This window comes from Mixophyes fleayi, chromosome 1 (assembly GCF_038048845.1).
Source record: "Mixophyes fleayi isolate aMixFle1 chromosome 1, aMixFle1.hap1, whole genome shotgun sequence".
NCBI classification, from domain to species: domain Eukaryota; kingdom Metazoa; phylum Chordata; class Amphibia; order Anura; family Limnodynastidae; genus Mixophyes; species Mixophyes fleayi.
This window is the reverse complement of record NC_134402.1, coordinates 220,917,712-220,945,082: the sequence shown is the minus strand read 5'-3', so window position 1 is coordinate 220,945,082 and position 27,371 is coordinate 220,917,712. Positions and strand designations below refer to the sequence as shown.

General features: G+C 38.6%; 1 protein-coding gene across 4 annotated transcripts in view; it reads left to right on the top strand.

Annotated features, from left to right (window-relative positions):
- The window catches only part of GNG7 (G protein subunit gamma 7), a 59,613-nt gene that overhangs the window by 13,709 nt on the left and 18,533 nt on the right, over positions 1-27,371 (top strand). The window contains exon 2 of one of the 4 annotated variants that reach the window (XM_075205405.1): positions 15,296-15,410. The exons of 1 other annotated variant lie outside the window; for it this stretch is intronic. The gene's annotated coding sequence lies outside the window, so the exon portion shown is untranslated. Of the gene's footprint in view, positions 1-15,295; positions 15,411-16,159; positions 16,290-27,371 lie in introns of those variants that run through there. 2 more of the 4 variants (XM_075205398.1, XM_075205412.1) reach the window with 2 other exon arrangements.

Below are 27,371 nucleotides of genomic sequence, written 5' to 3'. Positions count from 1 at the left end.
TGGAAGCTAGACGATACCCTCTTGCTCAACCCCACAACATGCATAGATCTGACTGAGGCACTAACTGATTTCTGTGTCATAAATGAGTCTCCTGACATATCATCATCTACGGTTTGGGAGGTACACAAGGCCACAATTCGTGGTGGTCTTATTAGTATAGCAGCTGCCCAACATAGAGAGGAACGGGAACAGATATCCACACTGGAAACCAGGCTCATCTCCCTTCTTACCCAACATCAGGGCTCATTAGACCCATTACACCTGCAGGAACTGACGATAATGAGGGTTCAGCTCAACGCGGTCTTGTCCAAGAAAACAGCCCGTAATCTTAAGTGGACTCAACAACTTTTCTATGAAAAGAGTGATATAGAGGACTCCCTCTTGGCCTGGAGGCTGCGGCAGAGACATACACACAATGCAATTTCATCTATCAAAAATCCTCAACTAACATACAATCCGAGTTTGATATTAAAAGAATTCCAAGTATACTATTAATCACTATATAATTTGAATGCCTCAGCCCTGCTGCCGGACCTAGATGAAAGAATAAACGATTACTTACATTCCTGCCACCTTCCACAGCTTTCTGATTTAGAGGTTCAATTCCTCAGCTCTGACATAACTGGAGAAGAAACCACTGCAGCCCTACGTAGCATGAAAGCGACCTCTGCTCCGGGTCCAGCAAAGTATTACAAACATTTTCGGATATCCTTAGCCCTAAGCTTACCACCTAGTTTAACTCCATCTTCTATGGGACCTCTTTTGATCCAGCAATAGCCCAAGCCCAGATCACGGTCAGCCCAAAAGAAGGCAAAGATTCTTTTATTTGTAGTAGCTACCATCCCATATCATTGCTAAATGTAGATCTGAAAATATATGCCAAAGTTCTCGCGAATAGGGTAAACGCCATACTCCCTAAGCTAGTACACCCTGTTCAATTCGGGTTCGTCCCAGGCCGACAGGCCGTGGATAATACCAAGCGGATTGTAGACCTTATCCAACACATTAACGATAGTGAATAACCCTCCCTCCTCTTATCTCTAGATGCCGAGAAGGCATTTGACCGCGTTGGCTGGCCCTTCATGATGCAGACCTTAACTGCCTACGGTTTTCAAGACCGGGTCTCAGCCTTGTACTTCAACACATCTGCCTATGTCTCAGGTTAACGGATGTACGCATGAATCCTAATATCACCGGCATACATTTACCTTCTAACACCCACAAGATAGCACTCTATGCAGACAATATATTTCTTACCATCACCAGCCATCTAACCTCGCTCCCTAATCTATTTCAAGAACTTGATACCTTTTCTACATTATCTCTGCCCGCATCTTGTAACGTCCCTCCACAGCGTGTGGCCTCGGCATTCCCAACCTTTGCAACCATACGTGGCGTGATAAGCACAATGTGTGAAATGGCATTCCCCTACTGGAAGCAGGACCTGGGTTGATATAGCATCAGATTTACTAGGTGGCTCACCGGTTTGTTCTATTATCTGGTTCCCAAGTACACAATGCCAAGCCCCTGCCCATACCCACCCAGTAATGGCCCTCTCTCTCTCAGTTTCGTCCCGATGTAATAGATCGGTGTGTCTCTCTCTTCCAGTTCCTCGATTTGGATAACCCTTTGGTCCAATCCTGCCTTCATATCTGGACTTTCATGCTCCTTGTATACAAAGTGAGCAGGTGAGGAATACCTACTATTGCTAAATCATATCGCCAATTCTCCAACATTCCTGCAATTCTCAGTCTTAGCAAACCAGTGCAGATTTACGATAGGACAGTTCCACCAATATTTGCAGATTAGGCACTACTATCATAAGGTTAAAGCTCAGTTGTCATCCAGATCACCCACTACATTTGAAAGTCTGTGTCTCTCCGGACCATCTTCGAAAAGTCTTATCTCCACACTGTATAATGAGGCTTATCTCCACACTGTATAATGAGGCTTGCATGCAGCTGCTCGGCCATGGAAAGCCATTCCATCAAGCTTCCACCGCACAGGTTTTGTGCGTACATTAATGCTAGTTGAAGTTTGGTACTCTTCAACTATGGAATCAGCCTAATATATTTATGGCTCAATGGGAAGAGTCATGTGTATGGGCAGGACATGACTATGGGGCATGCCTAGTGTCCTGGTACCAATACATAGATGATATTTTTTTTGTTTGGAGCGGGTCAGAGAAAGATCTACAAGTTTTCTGTCTATATCTCAATGCGAACGATCAACACATTGAATTGACATTCACACAAAGTAGGCTCAGTGTAGACTTCTTAGATATTTCTGTATATATTAAAGACAATGAATTACATACGAGGACCTTTCAATCAAACTACCGATACAATAAGTTATGACAGTAATCATCATCGAACTTAGTTAAACAATGTGCCCTTAGGCTATTTACCTGAGGATGTAAGACATTCCATCCGCACCATTAGGTTTCACAGGTGTGGTCTGTGTAGGGCTTGTAAAACATACAAAGCAGATAAAAATAAGACCACTACTTTGTCTTTGAATGGCTATGAATTGAGCATAGATCAATTTATTACATGCCACACCAAAAATGTGATATATGCTATCCAATGTAGCTGTAATAAGATATCTATAGGTCGGACTACACGCCCCCAAAAAATCAGACTTCGAGAGCATTTATATAATATTCAGAAAGGTCTAGACACCCACTCATTGTCTAACCACTTTAAGACTGTACATTCTTGCTAAACTAAATATATTTGGGGCATACAGAAAGTGGAAGAAAGTTGGAAGAATAGAGATATCCTTACCTCTCTATCTCAAGCAGAAATTAGATGGATTTTCAATTTGAACACTTTAGCCCCTTTTGGTTTAAACATAGATTTCGAAATTAAGTGGTTTTTGTAACATCTATGTACATTGTTTGCTGTGTCAGCGGTTTCAGAGGAATATAAATTGTTTTAACATCATTATATTTTTTACATTTAAGGAGTGTCTAATCTACTTTTTTCTCCCTGAGGTTCTGATCAAGCTTTAATTATGAAGAACCGATTGATGGGACTCATCTCCGTGTGTTATAGATAGAAGCATGTGTATTAGTGTGTACGCTGAGAATTTTTGTTACAATCATATGGCGATACATGTTACTATAGCAACCTCCAAGCTTTAACTTGATCATGTGGTGTATTTTACAGTAAAATAGTAAAAATAGTCCATAGGACACGTCCTGAGAGGAAGAGGTTTCTACACTAAATCCTGGCTAGAATTTGGAACTTTTTACATCTTTGGGGATACTTTTGGAACATCTTTTTGTGAGTTAATTTTTAAACATTTCATACTTTTGGTTTTTATGCTATTGATATTTTTGTGCATGTTTGAAATCTTTTGAACTTTTTCATGAGCTACCCTATGGATTTTTAGCTATTTATTCACTCCATTACCCTGTCCACACTAAACGTCATTCTAAACATGACCATGCTGGTTTTTTTTTTACTTTTGGGCTCATTTAGACCATTTTTTCTCAGCTAGCTTATTTTTAATAAACCTTTGTTAGAATCTTTGTTTTGGAGAGTATTGCATTGGTTTGTTATATCCTTTATACACTTAATTTTGGGTCATGGGTCCTTGTTAGATTTGTTGGTTTTACTATTGGGGATATTTATGGAGTTCGTCCCATACAGACCCACATTGGCAGCTGTACACATTATACATTTCAGAGCAGCGCTGTTGTCCCTTATCTTTCCTTTTTTCTGATGTATTAGGTGATAATGTTCTTAAAACAATCTACAGATCTCCCAGATGATTCCCGATTAAAGAGCTAGAACTCAAGGAAACATAGCAGCAAATAGTGTAATATTCTCCAGATTATGTGTCACAGTGTTCTCAATAAAATCAAGATCTTCTTCCATAAACTATATTTAATATCAAAATAACATAAAGACAAGCAATTGCCTGCACATTAAAAATCACATACAAAGGCTTATCTGTAGTCCACCATTTAGCAAGTTCTTCTCCAGGGGTAGGCAAATTCCTGGTCAGTAGAAAAATGTCCCAATACTGCTTGCTTTTGGAGAGTAAAGTCCACCGTTTCTGACGCATTTCGTCTATCAAAACTTTATCAAAGGGTATACCAACACTGACACACAAGGTTTTAAATAGTCCACATCATCTGTAATAAACAAGGAGAGGATGTTCAAAATAAACAATACATTTGAATTGTTAACAGTGAGTACTACTTACATTGACTAGAAAAAAGCACTTGCATTAATCATGGCTGTATGTATGAAATTATTATTGAATTTATTTATTATTCTTTCACCACTTTCTGTATACTGGATTTCCAGATAAAAGAATCCCATAATGCATTTTTAGGAAAGTTATAGTCATAATCGGATTTATGCTTTTTGACATCGCTATCATTGTTTTACAGTGTGTCATTATCAAATTGTTATCCCTTTTTATCCCTTATTCCTTTAACACCATCTTATGGAATATAAAGTGAGATAAAACTGCATCACAGGAGAATTTGTGGTATCACAGACTAGTATGAATTGGTAAAGGATATCACCAGAAACACACTGGCATCAACCTGACCCATTTCTTCCAAGAGATATTTTTTTGCTCCTGAACTTAGTATCTTTTTTACTGAATTAACTTGGGCTTAATTAACGGATATAAAAGAAACCATTTACATTATTTAATTAGTTTAGCCTAGGTTCATCCACTAAAAACGTGAACAGATAACTGTCTGAAATGGGTCAGGTTGACATCTGTGGAAACATGGTGTTATGAAGCAAGGTACCATAGAACATTTGGAAACCACACAGCCTATTATTATCAAAATGGAAATAAAGTAAAATAAATTAAGCCATTCTTTTAAACTTTTGTGACAGGAGCACTGGGCAGTTGGTGAATGGCAGAAGTATATGTCCCAGGCTTTCTGTCTTGTATGCTCTAAATCCCCATTGAGATTGTATTGTATGGGAAGGAGCTACCCCAAAGAGTGTATTCAGATCCAGGAAAAGCTTGTAAGTGTCTCTTGGGTTATGTTTAGAGAGAGAAAGATGAGTGGTCTCCATATATAAGGCCAGTCCGAGTTTTCTGATCTCCAAGTCTCACAGCAGACTAATCAGGAGTTTCACTTGCAAGATGCTGACTCTGAGTCTAGGGAGGAGGTTGCATGCCTTCTCAGAAACACTGCAAATGGTGACTAGTAAGTCTAGTGTTTTTATATGAATATGGGGCACAACGTCCCTCACTTGAGAGATGGTGTTCCTGTATGTTTAGTTAGTGCAAGTGCCAGATAGGTAAGGATTTTGTTTCTGTTTGCTAATTTTTATGAAAAATGAAAAATAACACTAGTTGTGGCTAGTCAAAGCAAACAATTGACTGGTGTGATATCCTTGGCTGGTCTGTCTAAAGTGCAGCCGTCTACCCCAGTAGACGGTAACTTCGGTCTGATTAGCTCACACTATGTGAAAGAGGAATCTTAAATATACTGACTTAAATCAGTTCTGTAATGTCAACCTCACATGACTGTGAGCTGCAATGATGTTCTATCTCAAAATGGTTGGTGATGTTTCTGATATAGTGAAATCATACAAAAGTGTATAACAATGTGATTACTCTCTGATTGTCTATTTATGTAAAAGTGTGATTATAAGCAGAGAAATTAAATAAAACAAAATAAAGTCTGATGCATCAAACATTGTTCCTGACAAGGCTATGTAGTTAATAATGAGAGAAACTGAGAATCTGTCAATGTGGCACAAAGGCTTAGTGATTAGAATTGCTACCTCACAGCGCTGATTCATTGGTTCAATTCCCACTAGGAGCCTATCTATATGTGGTTTGTATGTTCTCCCTGTGTTTGTGTGGGTTTTCTCCAGGTCCTCCAGTGTCCTTCCACACTCACACAGTCCTTTCTTACGGATCCTCTTCTTGGGGGTAAGGACATACCAATTATTTTATTTTTATTGAAGCTCGAGGTGCGTGACTCAAAATCACATAGTGCAGTGCAGTACAATACTGTACTGAGGGCTTGGTACTTTGGACTCTTCCAAAAGGTAAAGGGCCCTTCACCTCCTTTTCCCACAGGAGCCAAAAGTCCTCAGAGAAAGAAAAAGAGATCTTCAGGCATCTCCTTAGGCCGATGCTAGGGAGGGCCCCTTTACATCCCTGACCTCCGGAGCCAAAGGGTTCTTTAGGAGGCAAGGGTCTTCAGGACCACCTCCACCACAAAGCTTCCCCCGGTGAACTGGTTCTTCAGCTCCCCCCCAGAACAAGGGAGCTTTGAATGAGTTGAGGGATGGTCATCCATAAGGGTCTATACCCAAACCCCATCAAAATGTGAAGACAAAACACATCAATCAAAAAAAATGCTAAGTGCTGCATGATAATAAATAAATAGGACCCAGCCTTTCGACCAGAGATATAAAAATTATCCATGCACCCGGCGAAAAGGCTAGGGAAAAGGAAAGTGGCAGCTCAAAAATCATAGTGCTAAGTGCCTAACTCTGTGCACAGGTTGTAGCTGTCACCATGTGCATTTTTTGTGCACCTTCGGCGTGGGTAACACCATGGGCGCTCTGGCTTCAAGGAGCCAATTACCATGGTGGGGGCACCCTAAAGTTTTGCATACAGATAGGCAGTGTGATTTTTTTTTTCTTTTATACTGTTAGGGAGACTTTAGAATCAGTGGGAGATTGACGTTGATGACCTAAGTTAGAAATGATCTATCTGATGGTGTCCGGGCTTCATCCAATGTCAAGAACTTCCCTCACCCAACTAAAATACATTAATGCTAACCCTGGGAACTCCCTGCTGCTGGATTAATCTGCACCACTTCCATAACTGTACCCCACACACTGGTGTTCTGACTCTGCTTGCTTGTGTTTGCTCCCTCTACCAATGCAGTGCTTGTGTGTTTACACTGACAAGTTTTCACTGTCATTGCTAACAGATTTCTTCCAGTGCCAACATGGCATGATTGCAATCAGGAAATGGTGGTTTGGGACACCATCCTTACCAAAGGTGTAAATGGCAGACTGCTTCTAAATAGCAGAGGTTATCCAACCTTAAGTTTTGAAACAATGTGTATATTACTTGTGCATGTTATATATAGTTTATAACCTTTTTAGCACTCTCCATTATATATCAGCAATAATAACTTATACCAATGTATTGTCAAATTTAGATTGCTAGGTTGATAACACAAATTGTTGGGTTCTCCAATTGGTTCTAAGAGTAAATTGGATAATTTGATTCTATTTATAACTGTTCTTTCACAAGATGTGCTACTTTTGATTTTGAAAAAAAAACCAATGCCGTTAATAAGTTTTTTTTCATACTAAGCATTAATAACAATTTGTGCTCTACTTTATTAAAAGCAAAACATGTATTACGTGAATTTCTGTAAAGTAGCAATAGTTGTAATGTTATGTAAGTCATAACTGTAATAGTATATAAGATTTTAGAAATATACAGCCACACTCTGTGCCCTATACTTGACAAGCTTGTTCAATTTAGATGTTGCCTCAAATTACAAATGTACATCCAGAATTAGTAGATTTGTAAATTTTACATTGATTACTCATATTTTCTGAATCAGGGGTACATAGTATTACCAGCTTGATTTCCCACAGAATATCATCAGATTGTGCCCGACCGCCAGATTATCACCAACCTGCATCCCCACATAGCACTATACTTATACTTCCAATTCCATTAGTGCATCTGCCAGGACCTTTTAGAATTGGCTCCTGACGTTTAGCTTCCCCATGCACAATGCTGGGCATTGAAGAACTGTGTTCTCTATATTACAGTAGCCAGAACTGCACTTGGTCCTAGAGGAAACCCCATGAAATATACAAGTGCTGTTCTGGTTTCTGTACCAAACAGTATTTATGCTGTGCCTTGGGAGGCTAAATTCTGAGAACTGATTGTCAGCCAGAACCCACTCCAAAGGAGGAGATGGTGGCTGGTTAGGGGAAGGTGAGAGCATGCATAAAAGAAGATGCTTCATTCGCAGGGTGTTTTTGTTTAGGTGCTATGGTGACCTGGCAACAGGAAGTTACATTTACATTTTACAGACAGGTTGTCAGTAAAGCATCACTTAAAGCAGCAATCCCATTAAAAAAATAGTTGTGTTTTTTTAACGTAAATTACTGTGGCAGGCTATAAGAAGAGGGTTGGCGTTCCCCCCATGGTTTGCTTCTTCAGGCTGCTATTAGTTTATATTTGTGCACAATGTCAAGGACTACAATAACCACCCATCAGACGGTAAAACCTTTACTACCTCTGCATATGTTGCCAACTTGGCTTGCACATACATGCATTTACCCATAAAAATGGGTATTTGTGAAGAAGCAGACCCATGACGGCACAAAAAAAATTTGCACTGCACTTTTTTAGGCTAGTGTATACAAACTTATTGTTGATGTTTTTAAAGTAGCTTAAGAAAGAAAAGCTATTTCCTCGGGTTGGTTTGACGATGGCCACAAATGTAAAATGGTTTTGGTGGCATTGTGGCCTGGACCCCTAGGCAGCAAGAAGTTAAATAGGATCAGCAGTTACAACAAAAAATGAGCAATGTGGGGAGTACATTTGCTAATGGTGCTTTCTGAGCTCCCAGAAGCAAGTCTTAAATTTGGGGAAAGGACACATATTCCCGGGATCAGGGGCGAACGGAGGATTGTCGGGGGGGGGCTGTATACACTGCAGCACCGCCGCGGACGCTTCTTTGACAGCGCCGCGGCTGCTGTGTAGGACAGTGCAGCTATAGCGGCCACTTAGTTAGCGCAGGGGGGGTTTCTGGAGACTCAGAAACCCCCCCTGCATGCGCCACTGGGGACTAGGGTGGCAGGCTGTCATTGTTTCATCACCTGAAAGGGTATGTATTCATTTTCATTTTTCGGAAACATATCTGCATATTTATTGCTATTTTAAAGTTGCATACACAAAGTACTTGCCGTTTTCATTTTTTTGTCTATTGATACATTTTGCAAGCTTCAAGCACATTTTAAATGCATGCAAAATGCTTAAAATACAGAATATTGCAGAAAAATATTCTACTGTGGAGATGCCTGACAATTTCAAACACGTTTGATATTCCATAGAGTTTCAACAATTCTAATATCCTGATCATGTTTGCTGGTATAATCACCAATAAACCGCGATTTGAAGTTTGAGTTAGAAATCTGTGACTCACGTTCGCTATTCATGTTAAAATTAGTGTGACTTTTTAAAGCAATATTTACGTATTATTTTCAAAGTAATAAAAAAGTATTTTAACAGCTTTTTAAAAATTAAGCTGTGAAAACTATTGTGTTCAAAGTTTGCTATTTACAAAACAAAAATGCCCAGATATATGAAACTAGAAATTTGTGAAAACAAGGTGTGCTACTTTAAATTAATGCATGTGTACAATTTAATAAAATTATTTGAAAAGTGCAGTCAAGACAATTAAGAACTCACATAGAGGAAATGTCTTGGCGTTGGTAGGTGAGTTTATAGCTATATTGTGCACAAAATTCTCCTATTTTGTATATGATGACTCAGTGATTTATATATTGTTTGATTTAGAGCTCCAAAATATCTGAAATATAACTTGAATGTGTGTGAATCATCTTGAATGTAGTCTTGAATATTTTGAATTTCTAGCTTTTTTTTTTCAATGGTTCTAAGATTCCAGAACTTAAAGTGAATTAAGACCCATTTGAAAATAAAAAATGTGGCCAGGTTGAGCATGGTTTGCTCTTTTGTAAACAACCCATAAAACATTGTTTCCCTAAGAATACCTGCCAGCATACCACAGACATTGACACTTTAAAAGAAAAATGGAAGAATATACTTATTTTTGTGATACAAATGATAATGTGTGGGATTTTGGGGTGATGGGGCGCCATGGCAAGGGAAATAGGCAGGAAAAATAAAATCAGGTTAAGGTGTCAAAAATGGTAATCCTGCTGCGGTCTGTCTTACTGCAGCTTCCAGAGCAGAAGTTGGAGAATGTAAGGGTTTACGTAGAGAACCTCTTTATCTGCTTGTAGATTATTGATCGCTAGCTCTGCTGCATGAATTTTAGTAATACTAATATTTATTTATATAGCACCTTTCTCACAATTGTTTACATTGTTGCAGAGGGTGAGACAGACAGCTTGGGTGCGCTCAACTGTTATTATATGGAAGCATTAAGTCCCTGCCCCTTTAAAACTTACAATCCAAATTCCCTAACACAGACTCACACACGCTAGATTCCATTTTTGTCAGAAGCCAATTAAGCTAACAGTATAGTTTTAGTCTGTGTGGGCAGAAAATGGTGCATCCAGATTAAACCTATGCAAACACGGAGAGAACATACAAACTCCACACAAATAGGACCATGGTAGGAATCTAATCTAGGATGCCAGCGCTGTCAGCAGCAGTGCTAACCATTTTGCCATCGTGCTACCTAGATCAAATCACATCTTTGATTTGAATGTGATGTAATGTGATCCTTTATACCAGATAGCAGCCATACTGAAGTCACTATTGATATAGCTACAACATTTTTCATTTTAGATACATTCTGTGCATTTAAGGCCTGTCTCATGCTTTTTGCAATGGTGCAAAGGTTCAGAATATTTTGGGCGGCGTTCAACCTGCTGTTAACTATTAAATGTTTATTGCTAATCAGATACTTTGTTATTGTGCAAATTTGCATTACGTCTTTACACTATTTTATTGATTTGGGAGGGGTTAGTAAAGAAATTTATTTTAGTTGAGTCTTTGTTTATCTTTTTTTACATTTCTCTCATTTTATAGCCCTGGAAAACATTCTGATTAAGACTGCTTAGCAGCCAATCTATAATTTGTTTACATTTATTTACTGAACTCCTGTATTTGTGTCTGGCTCCTACATACTGAAAATGATTGTTCACCATTTCCAATGTCTTTTTTAATTTATTATATAATGTTAATGATGAATGAGCTAAACAGCTGTGGATGCATTGCCATGGTAAACCGTTTATGATCTTGTAGCTGCTTGAGATATTGAAGTGAGCCAATAAGCATGCTAACCTCACAGTACTTATTTATAAACATGATAAGAAATATTGCTTTTGTTTGCAAGCATAGACTGTGCATCATTGAGATAAAACAGGCTAGGTGTAGCTTTTTTTTGTTTGTTTTTTAAAGCATATCTGTCAAAGGGATTTTCTGAGGATCTCATTAGGATTCCGAAAGCCTGAGACCTTTGTGCACTTACAGGGCCTGATTCATTATGGAAAGTATGGTAAAAAAATTAGTATGTTTTCTTCTTGACAAAACCATGTTACAATGCAAGGGGTGCAACTTAGTTTTTTATATTTTGCACATAAGTTAAATACTGGCTGTTTTTTCATGTAGCACACAAATACTTAAAAGCTCCTTTTACACTGAAATTCAAAGTTGATCTAGAACATGCCCTACCCCAGCTATTAATCTGCCATCACTTTTTAAATTTACCTCTCCCTCCAATGCAACATGGTTTTGCCAAGGTGCAAAGTTTTTTTGCTTTACTTTCCTTAATGAATCAGGCCCACTGTATCTGGCCATGTAAGCTTAGGTCCCAATTTTTTTATGAGAAGGAACAAATGCTTTTTATAAACATGTGTTTGCAACCATATTATAACATACTTGCCAACATTGGCAAATTGTTTCCCAGGAGGTCTGGGGGGCAGGTGGGTGTATGGGGTCGTTCTCAAAGAATCGCATCATTAGCCCCAAACTGTCGTCAAGATTTTGAACCAATAAAAACGGGGCGAGGCCTCGGTGACACATGCACAACGTCACTAAGCCCCGCCCCCTCCATTTAATTTTACATAGCTGCCCGGGATCCGGGAGATTTGTCTGCTCTCCCGTGAGTCCGGGAGGACTATCAGAAATTCTGGAGTCTCCCGGACATTCCGAGAGAGTAGGCAGGTATGTATTACAATAACAAGATGTATAAAATAAAGATATATATTTCAGACTCTTTCGAGTTGAGGACACAAAAAAGCCTTACATGGCGTCCCCAGCCTATATACATTTTTAATTAATGTTCAGAATAGTATTTGTGTTAGCTTGATTTAATTAAAATGTTTTTATTTGTGAAATCCAGCTTGAAGCATTGCATGTACAATCAATCTAGATTGTATGTACAAAAGAAAATTTCTTAATACGCTGTGAACCTATAGACAGAAAGGTACAGAAATCTTATTTACTGTTTAATAAGACCTTATTTATTTTATGTGCAAGGTTCGCAAATACTTTTATGTTACATTGCATTGTTTTTTTCTCTGTTAATGTCAATATTGCATACTGAGCTTAATTTTTGGCACCTTATGCAATTCCGCTAACATTTCAGTATATGAAGTTCAGGGTGAGGACAGCATTCCTTTGTGATGTGACCTGTTTACTTTGTTTAGGGCACGTGAGTGGCTGGCAGGCTGGGTGTCTCTATTCACAGCCAGGTCATATAAACTAAGCCTCAGATTCCACTCAAAATATTAACATGGTGCATCTCTACTCTCTCAGCACTATCATTGGAGCTTTAAGGAGAAATATGTGTACATGGCATTTGCCATGTAAATCAGTGCCAGCACTAATTCTTGCTACTGAGTGGATTACTAAATAATTAAACAAAATACTTTTACATTCATCCATGTACATGTGCTAGGGCTATTTACTAAAGTGCTGTAAAATATCGTAGGCATTAAGATTATTTATCAGTGCTGTTTCTAGATCAGTACTGTCCATGGTGGGCCACATAGATGTTATAAATATAGTACATGCTCATGCTGTGAACTCTATGATAGAATAGAGATTGAAGAGTCCTTCCTGACATTCAGGGGGCGATTCAGTTGGCCTTGAGTTTCCATAGTAGCATCATGTGTTACATTTCTGCGTGATGTTTAGGTAATGATCTTCGCTTATTTGTTGCTCGCACCTCATCGGGGTTAAATTAACTATATTTTAACTGCTTTTCAACGGCAGTGAATGCATCTCTGGTAGAATGTACAACTGGGATATAGGAAGTGCCCATTAATACAAACCCTGAGACATAAACATTAAAATAAATAAGAAAATTAGCTTATCCCAAACATTTGTAATTAGTGTTTAACTTTGGGGCCTGTTAAACATGGTTTGCCCTGATAGGTATTATCTGCCATTGCAGATGACTTTATGGAGCAATTTACCATTAAATCATGTCGGAACAGCACATCCAATAAGAAGCTGTCCTGGTGATCACTTTGTTCTAATGACAACTCCGGGTTCTGACCTGAAGTCTTTACTGCGCATGTAAGGGTCAATTCCACTAATCAAAACAGGGGAGAGCACGAAAGCTGCCGGAGAGATATCCGAAGATGACAACAGACGTGGTCATGGGACGACAGAGGAGTGAACACGCCCCCAGAAGGCTCCTAGCAATGTAAATCGCTAGACTGCCCTTTACATACCTCCCTTCCCCCAACATTCTCACTTGTGGGACAGATATTTCCCTGGGCCAGACAGTGGGACAGCGCCCTAAAATTGGGACAGTTGGGAGTAGAGTATTGTGCAGTAATTTCCCCTGCCACTATATTTAGAAATGCTTATACCATGCCGAAAAAGCAATTTCTGCATGGTTTAAGGCTTGATAAATAGGCCCCTTAAGCTCTTTGCTTATGCAGCATGTGGATCCTACAGAGGAGCACTACTTGATAGGAACCAATCAGTCTGTCTCAGTTGAGCTGTAAAGCCTGTAGCCTTACAATATTATTATTGAGTCTGTCTAGTGCTCAGGGAAATTCCAGAAGCAATGGAAAGTACTCTATAGAACTCTTTCATGAAGCACATTTGTTAAAGCACTTTGAACAATCTAAACTGGAATCATAAAAATGTCCAAGAAACCAAGACAGATTTTAACTATTTATTTTGATTTTGATTTTAAAAATATTAATGAATATTAAAATATATTTCAAATTTCAATTTTTCGTCTAGTGTGATATTCACCAATCTCACCTATAGGGGTATATTTACTAAACTGCGGGTTTGAAAAAGTGGAAATGTTGCCTATGGCAACCAATCAGATTCTATAAATGATAACTAGAATCTGATTGGTTGCTATAGGCAACATCTCCACTTTTTCAAACCCGCAGTTTAGTAAATCTAGCCCATAATCTTGTGAAACATTTAGACATATTCTAAGACTTAAAATATTGTCCCAACACACTGGCTAGGAACCATAGGTGTAGGGAAAGCAGAGCATGTGTGCCTAAACTTACAAAACCTCTGGCCATTGCCATTAAAAATATACTGACTTGTTCTGTGATTGCTTTTACTTAAGTGCCATCAGTGCAATGCACTGTACACAAAATATAATATTGGTTGCCTTCTGTTTGCTGTCTCACTTTCCTCCTTTGAATTTATGGTGTAGATGTGTTACTTTATGCTTTTGCAAATAATAATAAGAATCATTTTTTCCATGCATACTTGGCCATAAGACACAATGCACACGGCTTTGATGCATTTGTCCTTGTTTGCCAGACAAGCACTAAGAGGACTAGACTTTAGTACATGTGTAATTGTGTGTAAGTATATGCACACTGGCATACTGTGCTCTTAAAAAGAAAGAAGGTTTTTGACTGTAATGTGTTGGCTTAATGTCCAATGGGTCTTGTTATCACAAGGGGTGCATTGTTTAGGATCTGTATATTTGAACTTGGACAACAGCAAAAGGTCCATTGAAAGGATGGTAAAATTTTGGCAGCTGTGCATAACATTTAAAAAGATGTTTCATTTTAATCACATGTATGACTGAAACCTCTTAATTACTATAAAAGGGCTAGTTAACAGACCTAGCGGAATATTTGTTAAAGGGAGAAACTCCATTTCTCCTGCAAAACGGGTGCTTTTGTCAGAGATAGGGCAACTCCCTATCTAGCAGATTCTAGGGTCTTTACATAGAGAAAATTTGTTATTTATTTAAATAAAGCATTTTCTCTGGCTTAAATTTAAACTACTTATTTTTATATCTTTAAAATATATATATATATATATATATATTATATATATATATATATATATATATATATATATATATATATATATCTACTATATAAATGCCTAGTGGCGTGTGTGAAAAAAACAAAAAAAACAAGCTGCAGCACCCCTGAGGAGGCCTGGGCTAGGGCCAAATGCATGACACCTTAAGTAGCTTGATTTGACTAGAATGCATGACTAGAATGCATGAGTATCATGCACGGGTTAACTTGTATATATATATATATACATATATATATATTATTTTAATTTTTAATTATTATTATTAACTTGGCAGATCTGGAATTAGAAGCCCAAGTCCGGTCTCCAGTTCCTGTGCACATGTGCGAGGGACACTACACTGGGTGGCGTATCGGTACCATACCTCTCACCTCTGCCAGCCAGTACCGCCGGTGAGTGAGAATCAATATTAGATTTTCTATCTCTAATATAAGCTGTTATAGAAAATCTAGGTTATTGCAGATGTTTTTTAAATAGACCCCCTAGATTTCTGCAGGAGTTTGTGTACTGTATGTATATATAAATATAGATTTATAGACATTTGGGGGGGTATTCAGTTGTCCACGGGTTCCAGCGCGGAAAAACTATTACCGTTAATACGGTAATCTCTCGCTGGATTTCAGCTCGCAGCTCCCTGACGTATTAACGGTTTTTCCGCGCAGGATTACCGTAATAACGGTAATCCTGCGCGGACCGCGGGATTTTCGGCAATCCCGCGGACAACTGAATATGCCCCTTGGAGTGGGTTGGTAAGCTTAATATTTATTGCAATATGTGGAACTAACATTCATTGTCTTTCAATACAGAGTTCAGCTTGAAGACTTTATAATAGCATATTGTTTTTGGCTACTGCAGAGAATCAATTTTCACAATATTTTGGGGTAGAGCACTGTATTGTCTGTACTATGTTAACCCTATATAACCCTATATATTATTTATGTTACATAAAACACACTATTCAACAGTCATTATCATAACATAAAATCTAACATTAGCGTTCAGGTGTTGCAATAGCTTTATAGTAGTTTATCTTGTGAATGCTCCTGAAATGGTTCAGTGTGTGCTGAAAATAACGCTGATAGCTCGGATTTATCTGCTGCTGGATGTGCAGAAACTGCTAGCCAATCACTGCTTTTCCTTGCAAGCAGCGTCTGCATTTGTTCTCTCACTGGAAGCAAATCCAGCAACTTCCTGCTACCTTATTTGTCCTTCCAAGAATGGTTTCTCCAGGCCCTACGTAGAGCTGCTTGTCACAAAGATGCTGTGAGTGTGTGAGTTTTTTGCAATTACACGATTTTATATTAACAATCTGTGTCCAATGCTTGTCACAGTAAATAATCTAGCACTGTTTATATGCTATTCACATAACGAGGATGGTAAGCAGATTTTCTTTGTTGCATAAAAGTGATCTGCAGGCTTGAGAATCAGTAGCACATTTACAGGAGTGAGGTTGTTCCTATGCTTCAGACAATAGGTCAGGGAACCTAGGAAATTTAGATACGACTATAATGCAATAGGCTTTTGTGTTGCATTTTTGGATCTTATGTTTAAACATAGACATTAGTCTATGTGTGTGTGCTGTTTTTTTATTATATAAAAGCTTGTGTGACAAATAATGCTTTCAGTTACAATATACATTTATTTGCCTCAGAGCATTGTGAGGTCTCTTCAAGTTTGCATGTTTATATTGTCATGTATTGTGTGGCGAGATGAAGCTATTAATGCTAAAACGTGACCTAGTTACTTGCACACACATGTATCACATGAATAGTTGTGGATTTCCTTAGATATACATTTGTTCTGACCCTGTTAGGCTGCATAATTATTTAACCAGGAAGGTCTAGTTGAGTGAGAGTCTTGGGTGTGTTTGTGTTATGCTTTGTTGTGACTCATCTCTCTGATTTTAAACTCGCATATAATAGTCTTTGTGCAGACGATATAGGTAACATTTATTATGACGGAGTTACATGAAAGTTGGCATGCAGGACAATAACTTTCCAGCCCCTTCAGGGATGCAGTTTCCAGAACCTGGTACCGTGCACACCTGCGGGGCATTTCTAAAACTCAGGAGACAGACAACTGTACTCCATAATGTAACTGCCTGCCAAAGTCAGTGGAAATGTAATATATTTAGGACTAGTAACACGTTTAGGCTTAGTTTTGGAGGAAGGGGATTAACACTTTTGAATTTTTGTAATAACGTGGGATTTGTTTGTATTGGAGGATTAGGGTAAGGTATGGGTTAGAGTTACTTTAGTCTTTCCAAGTATTTCCACAAGATGTGCATTCCTTTTTACATATACCTATACTGTGTATTTCATGGAATGCATTTTTCCAAAAAAAAGTGCACCTGATATAGGACATCTCCTGATTACCGGGGCCATTTCAGTATCTGTAAAATGTATGTTGTTTTGCAATGATGAAAATGCTTTATTGGCCCCCCACAAAACAGGGGCCGCCACCTAAATGCTCTGTCTCCACCCCTTGATGCCATTTAAAGTATCTCATTATGCAAAATTCTCATTTTTGCATGTGGGTGCATAAGTTAGCACACTCAACAAGGAATGAACGCAATCCACCTGCTCCACCCATCAAAAGTTGGTAATTTTGCATCCCCGCAGATGCCATCTAATTCTTCATATAAACCATTTGTGCTATAATAAAGGCATGACATCAGAAAACAGCATTTGCACTGCACTTTAGCGCTTCCGAAAGGACCTTTAATGGCAGTAGTTTTTTCTAGCTGGAATTTAACTGTCTCCTTTTTTCACCAGTTACATTACACATTGGGTGCTGAAAAAGGAACACTGCAGTTTCCATGTCACTAAGATAAACTTATCTCTAAATGTAACAAGTTAAGGACATGCACTTTATTCATGGGAAGTGTTTTTAAAATAGGCCATTCTGTTGTAAATAGTTTTCAACCATTTCTGTTTTCCTAAGACAGTCCCATATTTCAGGCTTTGTTCTCAGAATTGTTTGTCCATGCAATAGTCAAATTCTTCAAATCCTATTTTCATTATTGTCTACACATATCTAGGCAGCCTTTTCTTATCTTGTACAATGTGGATGCCAACATATATTGAAGTAAAGTATTGAAAATATTGTGTATCTGTATATGTTTTATCTCCTATACTGATTTTAATTTCTATATTGTGTTACTCATTTTCTAATTAAAAGTGTTTAAGGAGAATATTTGATAACCCCAAATTTCCACCAGGGTGTATAGCTTCATCTTTTGAACACTGGAAACGAAAAGACATACGCTACCTCAATGATATCACCAAAGACATCTCGTTTCCCTCATTTGATGAATTAAAAACAAAACTTAATACCCCAAACACATATTTTTTCCAATACCTGCAATTAAGAAATTTTTACTCTACCAATAAATTAACTCTAGGTCGTAGACCGTTGACCTTTTTCGAAGCGCTTTCGCTCTGGCGATCTTCTACCAAAGGTCTCATTTCCTTACTATACTGGGAACTCAAAGTCCCTGATTCGGACGACCGAGATTCTCATGAGAGGGCCTTACGTCTAAACTATAGACTATATTGATCGGTGACAGGCTATTAGCACAATAATTTTCAAATATATACAAGTGATCAGCCTGTATTCCCATAACAGTAGATAATGACAGATAGGATAGATGGTAATTACCACTATTGATATCAGCACGTGCTAACAATAGGTTAGTATATTCATGGAAATATATAGTACAACAATCTTACTAAACTCACTAAATTACATAAATCTGGAATTGTATCATTATATGCACTGGTCGCATTGGGCTGGTATGCAGTGATATGTCCTAACACCACTTCTACTGCTTTCATTGTAAAACCATCACATTCTATTAACTTACATTATCCATAGCGCCACTTCTAAATTTCAACTTCTACCACCGATTATATGTGTTAGGTGTCACCAGAAAGATGCTAATTTTTGGCACCTCATCAGAATGTGGCCCCAAGTGTCCGTTTACTGGAAAGAAATGGTACATTCATATATATGCTGTATTTAAAGTCACTTAAAACTTTTGCCTTGCTCATTCTCTGTAAATTTCACATGCACTCCATTGGTACCTGCCTACATTCTTTAATAGCATTGTCTGCACATAATCTGTTGTCACTGACAATTACATAGAAAAGGCAGGTGTACCTAATAAAGTTTTCCCCTGGTGTATGTTTACTATATGTAAAGGGAGAAGTGGCAGTATGCTTCCTGTCTGCAGCCCTATCTTGCAATTTAAAAAATATAAAATGCGCAATAAAATCAATATGTGAAAGACACCAAAGAGGTTTGACCTTTATGGCGGAGTACGCAGATATATTCATAAAAGGCTTAGCCCACCTATAAGACTGACTGAAACATTTGTAGATATTCTGTCAAACCATGTCAGTGATTCTCTACACCCACTCATGTGTTGATGCTCAGCTCTTTCCAGTCCAAGACTCATCCCAGTAATTACCCAATAAACAAGCACTAAACAATGGGGGCTCTATTTGCCCTGATTCTCTATTACACTAAGGGATTCTCGCCTTCTTCACAAACTCACATGATTATGATGTCATTCAAACAGAAGCTCAGATCCGGGAAATCACAGGCTTGACTTTATTTTCTGTCTGTGGCTAAAACGTGGGCAAATGTAAAAGAGGCATCAGCCGACAAACATACTGCAAAACACTGATTCAACAAGGTCAGTCCTTTGTCTCCTAATTTCTTCCCAGATGACCTATATCTTTTGCTGGATACTACAGAGTCTATTTTTAGATATGCTTTATTTTTAACCACCATAGTTAAAACTGTTTATAACTCTCCTGTTTATATAAGTGATTCACATAGTAGTGACCATGACCCAAGGATGATTTATTTTGATTTATTTCTTTTGCAGAATAGTGCACAGATAAGGAGCAGCAATTTTCTGGAGTCATTTCTTTCTCATGTGAAGGATGTTACTCCCATTAAAAAAAATTCTGAAATTCTGTCTGCTAATGTTTGTTGAGTAAAGGCTTATGAAAATATATGCTAAAGGGAAGGTACACAAGGGACCTGATGCAGAGCTGGACACAAATTGGGTACAATTAATGGTATGAAAAAAAAAAAGGCACAAACAAAAATAAAGTATTTGCGTACATACACTGAGCCGCATCTATCACCAGCTGCTTCCAGGCTCTGCATTGCACGCATATGCACCAGGTTTACACCAAGTGCAAATATACCTGTATAGAACTCAATCTGCCTGCAAAAAGGAGTTTTATCAGAGGTGAATCTGATCTGCAATCCAATCAGAAGCGAATAGGTAATATTGTCAGTCGCCATTGTCAGCAGTGTGTTTTTGCAACTGCCACCTAGCAGGTGCAGGATACAGCTCCTAACCGGCATATATGTGCTTCCATGGTGATTTATATCAGCCTCATTTGCGTGAACATGCCCTACTGTACTTCACTGTATACCACCGCTTCCCTCGCTGTCTCTTCTTCCAGTTGTAAGGGGGTGCAAGCGTATACTTGCCTAATCGCCCAGAAGAGTAGACATTCTCCTGGACCTTGGTGGAGGTGGGGTTTAGTGACGCAATTTTGGTGTCACCACACTCTCTAATACTCCTGGCACATGGTTTCAAAGTTGGCAAGCGTCAGATGTGCGCAAGTTTGTATATGCACATATGCATGTGTTCCCTTTGTGGACATGTGCAGTACAAATTTTGCACTACACAAACTGGCATACATCCAACTCTGCATCAACCCCAAAATATTTACAGCTCAGAGTTTTCAGTTAATTTACAACATTTATAGTATTCTATTACACTATTTAATCTGTTATCACCATTTATTCTTTGAAATTAGTAAAATTAGAAATTTTAGAAATTAGTAAAAGTTTTTAAATTTTTTTTTTTTTAAATTTTAGCTATTTTTTTAACATTTGTTTTGCAAAGACTGTCCCACTGAAGCAGTATCGTAACAGTTATCACTCCAGGGGGTAAATGTATGAAGCTTAAATTTAAAGCGGCGCTGCCTTGTAAAGGGAAGTTTCCCTTTACAAGGCAGCGCCGCTTTAAATTTAAGCGCTGAAGACGCCGAACTCGCGGGTGTTGAAGAACCCAGAGCTTCATACATTTACCCCCAGGTCAGTATTGCTGGAGCATCTGAGTACTGCTAAGCTGCACAACAATATATCTTTTTTTTTTTTTGTTAAATTGTATCAATAACTGATTTTTATGATCTCAATAAGTGGCGATAATAACTCAGCCTTATTGCCGTGATTGGGACTCTTTTTATAAATAAGCTTGATTTAGATTTGGATGTACATCCAACAGAGGCATCTAAAAATGTGCTTTGTTTTGGAAAATATTCTGAGTTTAAAGAAACTTACACTTGCTGCTCTTTACATATGAAGAGGCAGATCGGGTGCTTGCACATTTCAAGATATCTTATCTGTATCTCTGCCAGGTGCAAAGAAACATGCTGATGATGATGACAGCATCAGCACATATCTTTACTGTTTTAAAATTAGATATAAATAAATAAATAATAAATAAAAATGTGCTATAATTTGGGATGATTACCAACAAAGCAAGAAAGAAAATGTGTGGAGTTCTATTGTAAAAGCAGTAACCAGAACCTGTCTTTGCCAGGGTGGGCTAGTCACATTATAACAGGTAGACTGACAGCGTGAGGTCCTTCTACCATAATGTGAATTACTCAGCATGAGGCTGAAATTCCTGTGGGAATGGGGCTCACAAAAAACTGCACCCTCCTTACAAACAGCTATTCCCATGCTGAATAGCACTAGGCTTCTTTCTTGTAGTTATGCTGCGGTGGGTGCCAGAAAGGGAAAGTAGATGAAACTACATGTGCCAGCATGCTGGTGACTGACTGCTAGAGCATTCTGGACCCTGTAGAATGTGATGAGCATGAGACTTCATGAAAATTTGGTCAGTTATCATAATACTCCTGTGCCTTTTTTTGAAAAGATTACCAAGGTACTTTTTCATAAGGTCTTTTATGAAATAATAATAGTGTCTGCTTCTTCTGAGGAGTTCACTCAAACAGCTATCATGTGATAGCTCTCCAATAGCCCCATTATTATTTACCCCCTTCTTTGTACTGTCACTGATTTGCATTTGCAGGAGCTGCTAGTGACCTGTGCTGTCTAGTTTCCAGGCAGCATCTGAGTCAGCATTATTAGTGTTCAGGCTCCTTAAAGTGCTTGCTGAAGTTCCCTGAATGAGAAGCAGTAAAAGTGTTAGTAACCTGTCACAAAGTAGGCTACTAGAATTTCTGGACTGTCTTTATCGGCTGGTACCATCCTTTTCGAAAGCAGTGTCGAGGTGTAAAAACCATTTTTCATGGAATGTAAGGGATTGTTGGAATCTACTGCAGTAGCAGGTGGATCCCTCGGACTGGTCCATAAGGTGTTCTTTGTGATCATTTTTATTATTTGTCTGGCCTTACTGTGTTTCCAGCAATTACTTTTCTACAGTGTAGTGCACGTTCTGTGCTCTTTTCCAATCTGGTGGGACTGTGAATAATCCTCCATTGGGATGACATTGTGCTCCCCTCTGTTTCTTCTTATTTTTACCTCTACTCATTTAGTCCCCACCACCACCCATTATCTCCCATGTCCTTATGTTTGCAAACCATTGTCTCATCTGTCTGATTTCTAATTTGTACCTATCCTTAGCTGCCTTATCCCTTTGCCTCTTCTCTGTCCTTCCTTGTGCACCCCATGTCTTTCTTGAAGTTTCTACAAAGTCTCATGTTCTACTCACTGCTCTCTGTCTTGATGTGGACTCACATTTGTCTCCTTTGTTAGCCTTTTGCATGCTCCCAGTGCCTCACATGTAGATCTTGCCTTTCGATGCCATGCTTCATATTTGCTTCCCTTATTTCCTTTCCCCGTTATCTGTCCTTTCCAACATCCTGCTTTCATATCCTCATGGATTCAAAATTCTCCATATGCAGTTTGGAGACAGGATTCATGCATATAGGACTGTATATTGTATTCTGTTAAGGTATGCATATATAAAATATTCTAAACTTTAGTAAAAGTAAAGGAGGAATGGCACCCAGGTGTCCTATGTCTGACAATGTTAACGCTCCCATTCTACTGTATATTTTACATTTCACATCCCTGCTCCAAAATCCTCTGCTTGCCTCTGAGTTACAGGGGGTGGTACCCTGTGGTCAGTGGTCTACAAGACTACATCGGTCATTCTATTGGACCCATGGTTTTAGTAACTGGAGGAGTGGGACGTTCAATTGTAATATTATTTTGCCCTAAGTTCTTCTTTAAGTCTAATACAACAGTGGGGAAAGTGTTCTTTATACTCAGTTAAGATACATAGTGTATCTTTGATTAGCGAGGGCATAAAATTGCATGTAAAGTTTCTGAAAGTTGTAATTAAACACATTTTTTTGTATTACATTTTATTTCTCCATGTTATTAGAAGTGAATGACATTTTATGATCCCTTTACTATACCAGTGACCTCTTTCTTTTGTGTCCCAGAAGTATAAATATTTTAATAAATTTTTTATTCTAGTTATGAGTTACAAGGTATTCCTGCAGGTGAAACTGCTGTGAAAGCCTAAACATACCACTTATGTGACTCTTGTAATTAGACATCAATGATTTGAAAATACCTTTCTGTGTAAAATTAGTTGCCCTCTTGGCCCATTTGCATGACTATATAACTCGTATAGAAAAGCATTTAATTAAATCTTAGGTTCTGTGTACATCCTCCAGTTGTCCAGAAAGGCAATTCCTCTCATCTATATATGGAAAATAGAGAATTGTTACATACAGCTATACATGCTGGGTGGGATTTGTGCTCAGTTGAGTTAAATAAACTTTCGCTTATTATAGAGCATGCAGCTGCATACCTGAAACTCACTTGTCTATGCCTCAAGTTCCACTGCAGTAGCGGTTCCTAGCCACATAGTCACTGTACACAGCACTCACAATGAATGCTATGTGCAGCTCAATATTGATAACAGGAAATAGTTGCTATAAAAAGTGTTAACTCACTTTGACATTTTTCACATTATATTTTCTTACACCATGGATTTCATTAGAAAATGGAATTATTAGGAAATTCATGCCACTGGTGATCACAACATACTCTATTATGGGGCCTATTTATCAAACAGCCGTTTCCACATGGTTTAGGCATATTCATGTATCTAACAATTTACCAAAAGCCTAACGCAAGAGATATCAGAGATGTCTCCTGCATTAAGCAAAGTAACGCACAGTACTGCAGTCCCTATAATTCTCAATGGGGGCTGTGGTCTGGCAAATTTATCAAGCTCCAAAAAGCTTGCATTTCAAGAGCTTGACTCTGATGGCGTAATCTGGAGTTGTAAATGAAACAGTGTCATTGTCGTTACAGCCCCTTATCGTATGCACTGTTCTGGCATGACTTTTTTGATAATGGCCCGGTACTTTATCCCTTATTGTGGCAATAAAAGATGATAATGTATATGTCAATTTTGCGGTAGATCATAAATAGACCGCTATGTCATATTATAAAAACAGCTATAAAGCTTTTCTCTTTATTACAAATAAAAAACAGACAATAATGGATTATATAAGTAGTCACTCCTTTTTCTAAGATGCCCCTGGCAGAATCAGTTGCCCCCAGAGGTCACATAATTAATTGTTTGGAGACCACATGCGAAAAATTATATGGCAAGGTTGAAAAAAAGCAGAAATCTATAAACATATTCTTATATGGTCTAGTTGTGTTGATCTGGAAGAAGCCAAAACAAAATAATATCCACCAGACAGCTGCCGATTTATCCTCACTGTGGGGGGGGGGGTGGTGGGGGGGTTGCTTCCTGACCCCGTTAAGTGGCAAGGTGATTACTCCCCTAAATCAATGCCCGCCTTATAATCATAGCTGAAGATAACAAAGATAATAAATCCATTGTTTAAATTATATAATGAAATGTGCATCATCACTTGTAAAAAGTTCCATAGTTTGAGTACTCTTATGCTTTAAAACCATGTGAACTTCTGCTATGTCTTTCTTGTAGTCACATGACCAAAACCCTATATTCAAGGTGTGCTCTAACAAGTTACTTATGCACCAATAAAATGATGGTTGCATCCTATGCAGCTGTTTCCTTTTTTATGTATCCCAAAGTGCTGTTTTTTAGTTTTTAATCTACAGTCATGGCCAAAAGTTTTGAGAATTACACAAGTATTGGTTTTCACAAAGTTTGCTGCTTCATTATTTTTAGACCTTTTTGTCAGATGTTGCTATGTAATACTGAAGTAAAATTGACAATTACATTAAGTTTATGCAAAGAGTCAATATTTGCAGTGTTGACCCTTCTTTTTGAAGACCTCTGCAATTCGTCCTGGCATGTTGTCAATCACATATTACTGATGGTTGCCCTATCTTGCCTAATCAATGCTTGGAGTTTGTCAGAATTTGCGGGTTTTTGTTTGTCCACCCGTTCTTGAGAATTGACCACAAGTTCTCAATGGGATTAAGGTCTGGGGAGTTTCTTGGCCATGGATCCAAACTTTTGATGTTTTGATCCCCGAGCCATGTAGTTATCACTTTTGCTTTATGGCAAAGTGCTCCATCATGCTGGAAAAGGCATTGTTCGTCACCAAATTGTTCTTGGATGGTTGGAAGAAGTTGCTCTTGGAGGATGTTTTGGTACCATTCTTTATTTATGGCTGTGTTCTTAGGCAAAATTGTGAGTGAGCCCACTCCCTTGGCTGAGAAGCAACCCCACACATGAATGGTCTCAGGATGCTTTACTCTTGGCATGACACAGGACTGATGGTAGTGCTCACTTTTCCTTCTCCAGACAAGAGTTTTTCCAGATGCCCCAAACAATCTGAAATGGGATTCATCAGAGAAAATGACTTTACCCCAGGCCTCAGCAGCCCAATCCCTGTACCTTTTGCAGAATATCAGTCTGTCGCTGATGTTTTTCCAGGAGAGAAGTGGCTTCTTTGCTGGCCTTCTTAACACCAGACGATCCTCCAAAAGTCTTCGCCTCACTGTGCGTGCAGATGCACTCACACCTGCTTGCTGCCATTCATGATCAAGCTCTACACTGCTGGTGCCCCGATCCTGCAGCTGAATTAAATTTAGGAGATGGTCCTGACGCTTGCTGGTCATGCTTGGGCACCCTGAAGCCTTTTTCACAACTATTGAACCTCTCTCCTTGAAGTTCTTGATGATCCAATAAATGGTTGATTTAGGTGCAATCTTACTAGCAGTAATATCCTTGCTTGAGAAGCCCTTTTTGTGCAAAGCAATGATGACTACACATGTTTACCATGGTTAACAGAGGAAGAACAATGATTTCAAGCACCACCCTCAATTTAAAGCTTCCAGTCTGTTATTCTAACTCAATCAGTATGGCAGAGTGATCTCCAGCAGTGTCCTCATCAACACTCTCACTTGTGTTCACGAGAGAATCACTGACCTGATGTCAACTGATCCTTTTTTGGCATGACTGAAATGCAGTGGAAATGTTGTTTTGGGGATAAAGTTCATTGTCATGGCAAAGAGGGACTATGAAATGAATTGCAATTCATCTGATTACTCTTCATGACGTTCTGGAGTATATGCAAATTGCCATCGTAAAACCTGAGGCAGCAGACTTTATGAAAAATAATATTTGTGTCGTTCTCAAAACTTTTGGCCATGACTGTATTAGTCTTCATAAAACCAGTTTGTCCAAATTCTTTTAGAGATAGATTATTGTTTTCATTTATAGTTAAGAGTAAATCCAGCTGAAGAGTGCAAACGTGGACCTGGACAAACCATGTTTTGAAGCAAATGTGGGAAAATACTGTCTCCTTTTGCTTGTAGCTCACAAACACTGGGCAGCCTTGTTTTTACACTGATTTAAGGGGTGCTTGGATCCATGTACAAAAAAACCCCTAATATTCCAAAAGGTCCAGTAGCTGTCCCAAAAATAAAAAATTCCAATAGTTCATGTAAATAATCTGCTTGTCCTCTGGTCCAAAGACCCCAAATTATATCCACAAGTCCATGCCACGTGTCTCCCTGCTAAAGTGCCACCCATACCGGCTGGTTTGCTTAGTGCTGGTTGCGCTGAAATCAGGGGGACCCCACGCAGTTTTTTCCCGATTTTGCTACAAGGTCAGCAGTGCTAGGGTTAATACAGAGGTAACCCCACGCTTTTTTTTTTCTTTTTTATCCCTCTGTTTTTGAAATTATACAGCCAGCGTGTCCTGCAGCTATACAGCCTCTGGACCCACTTGTATTGCCCCCTTAGTGCCATAAATGTCAGCAATCACACTGTTGGCATTTTATTGTGTCTGCATTTCTTAGATATAGGTATTTATGATGTCGGG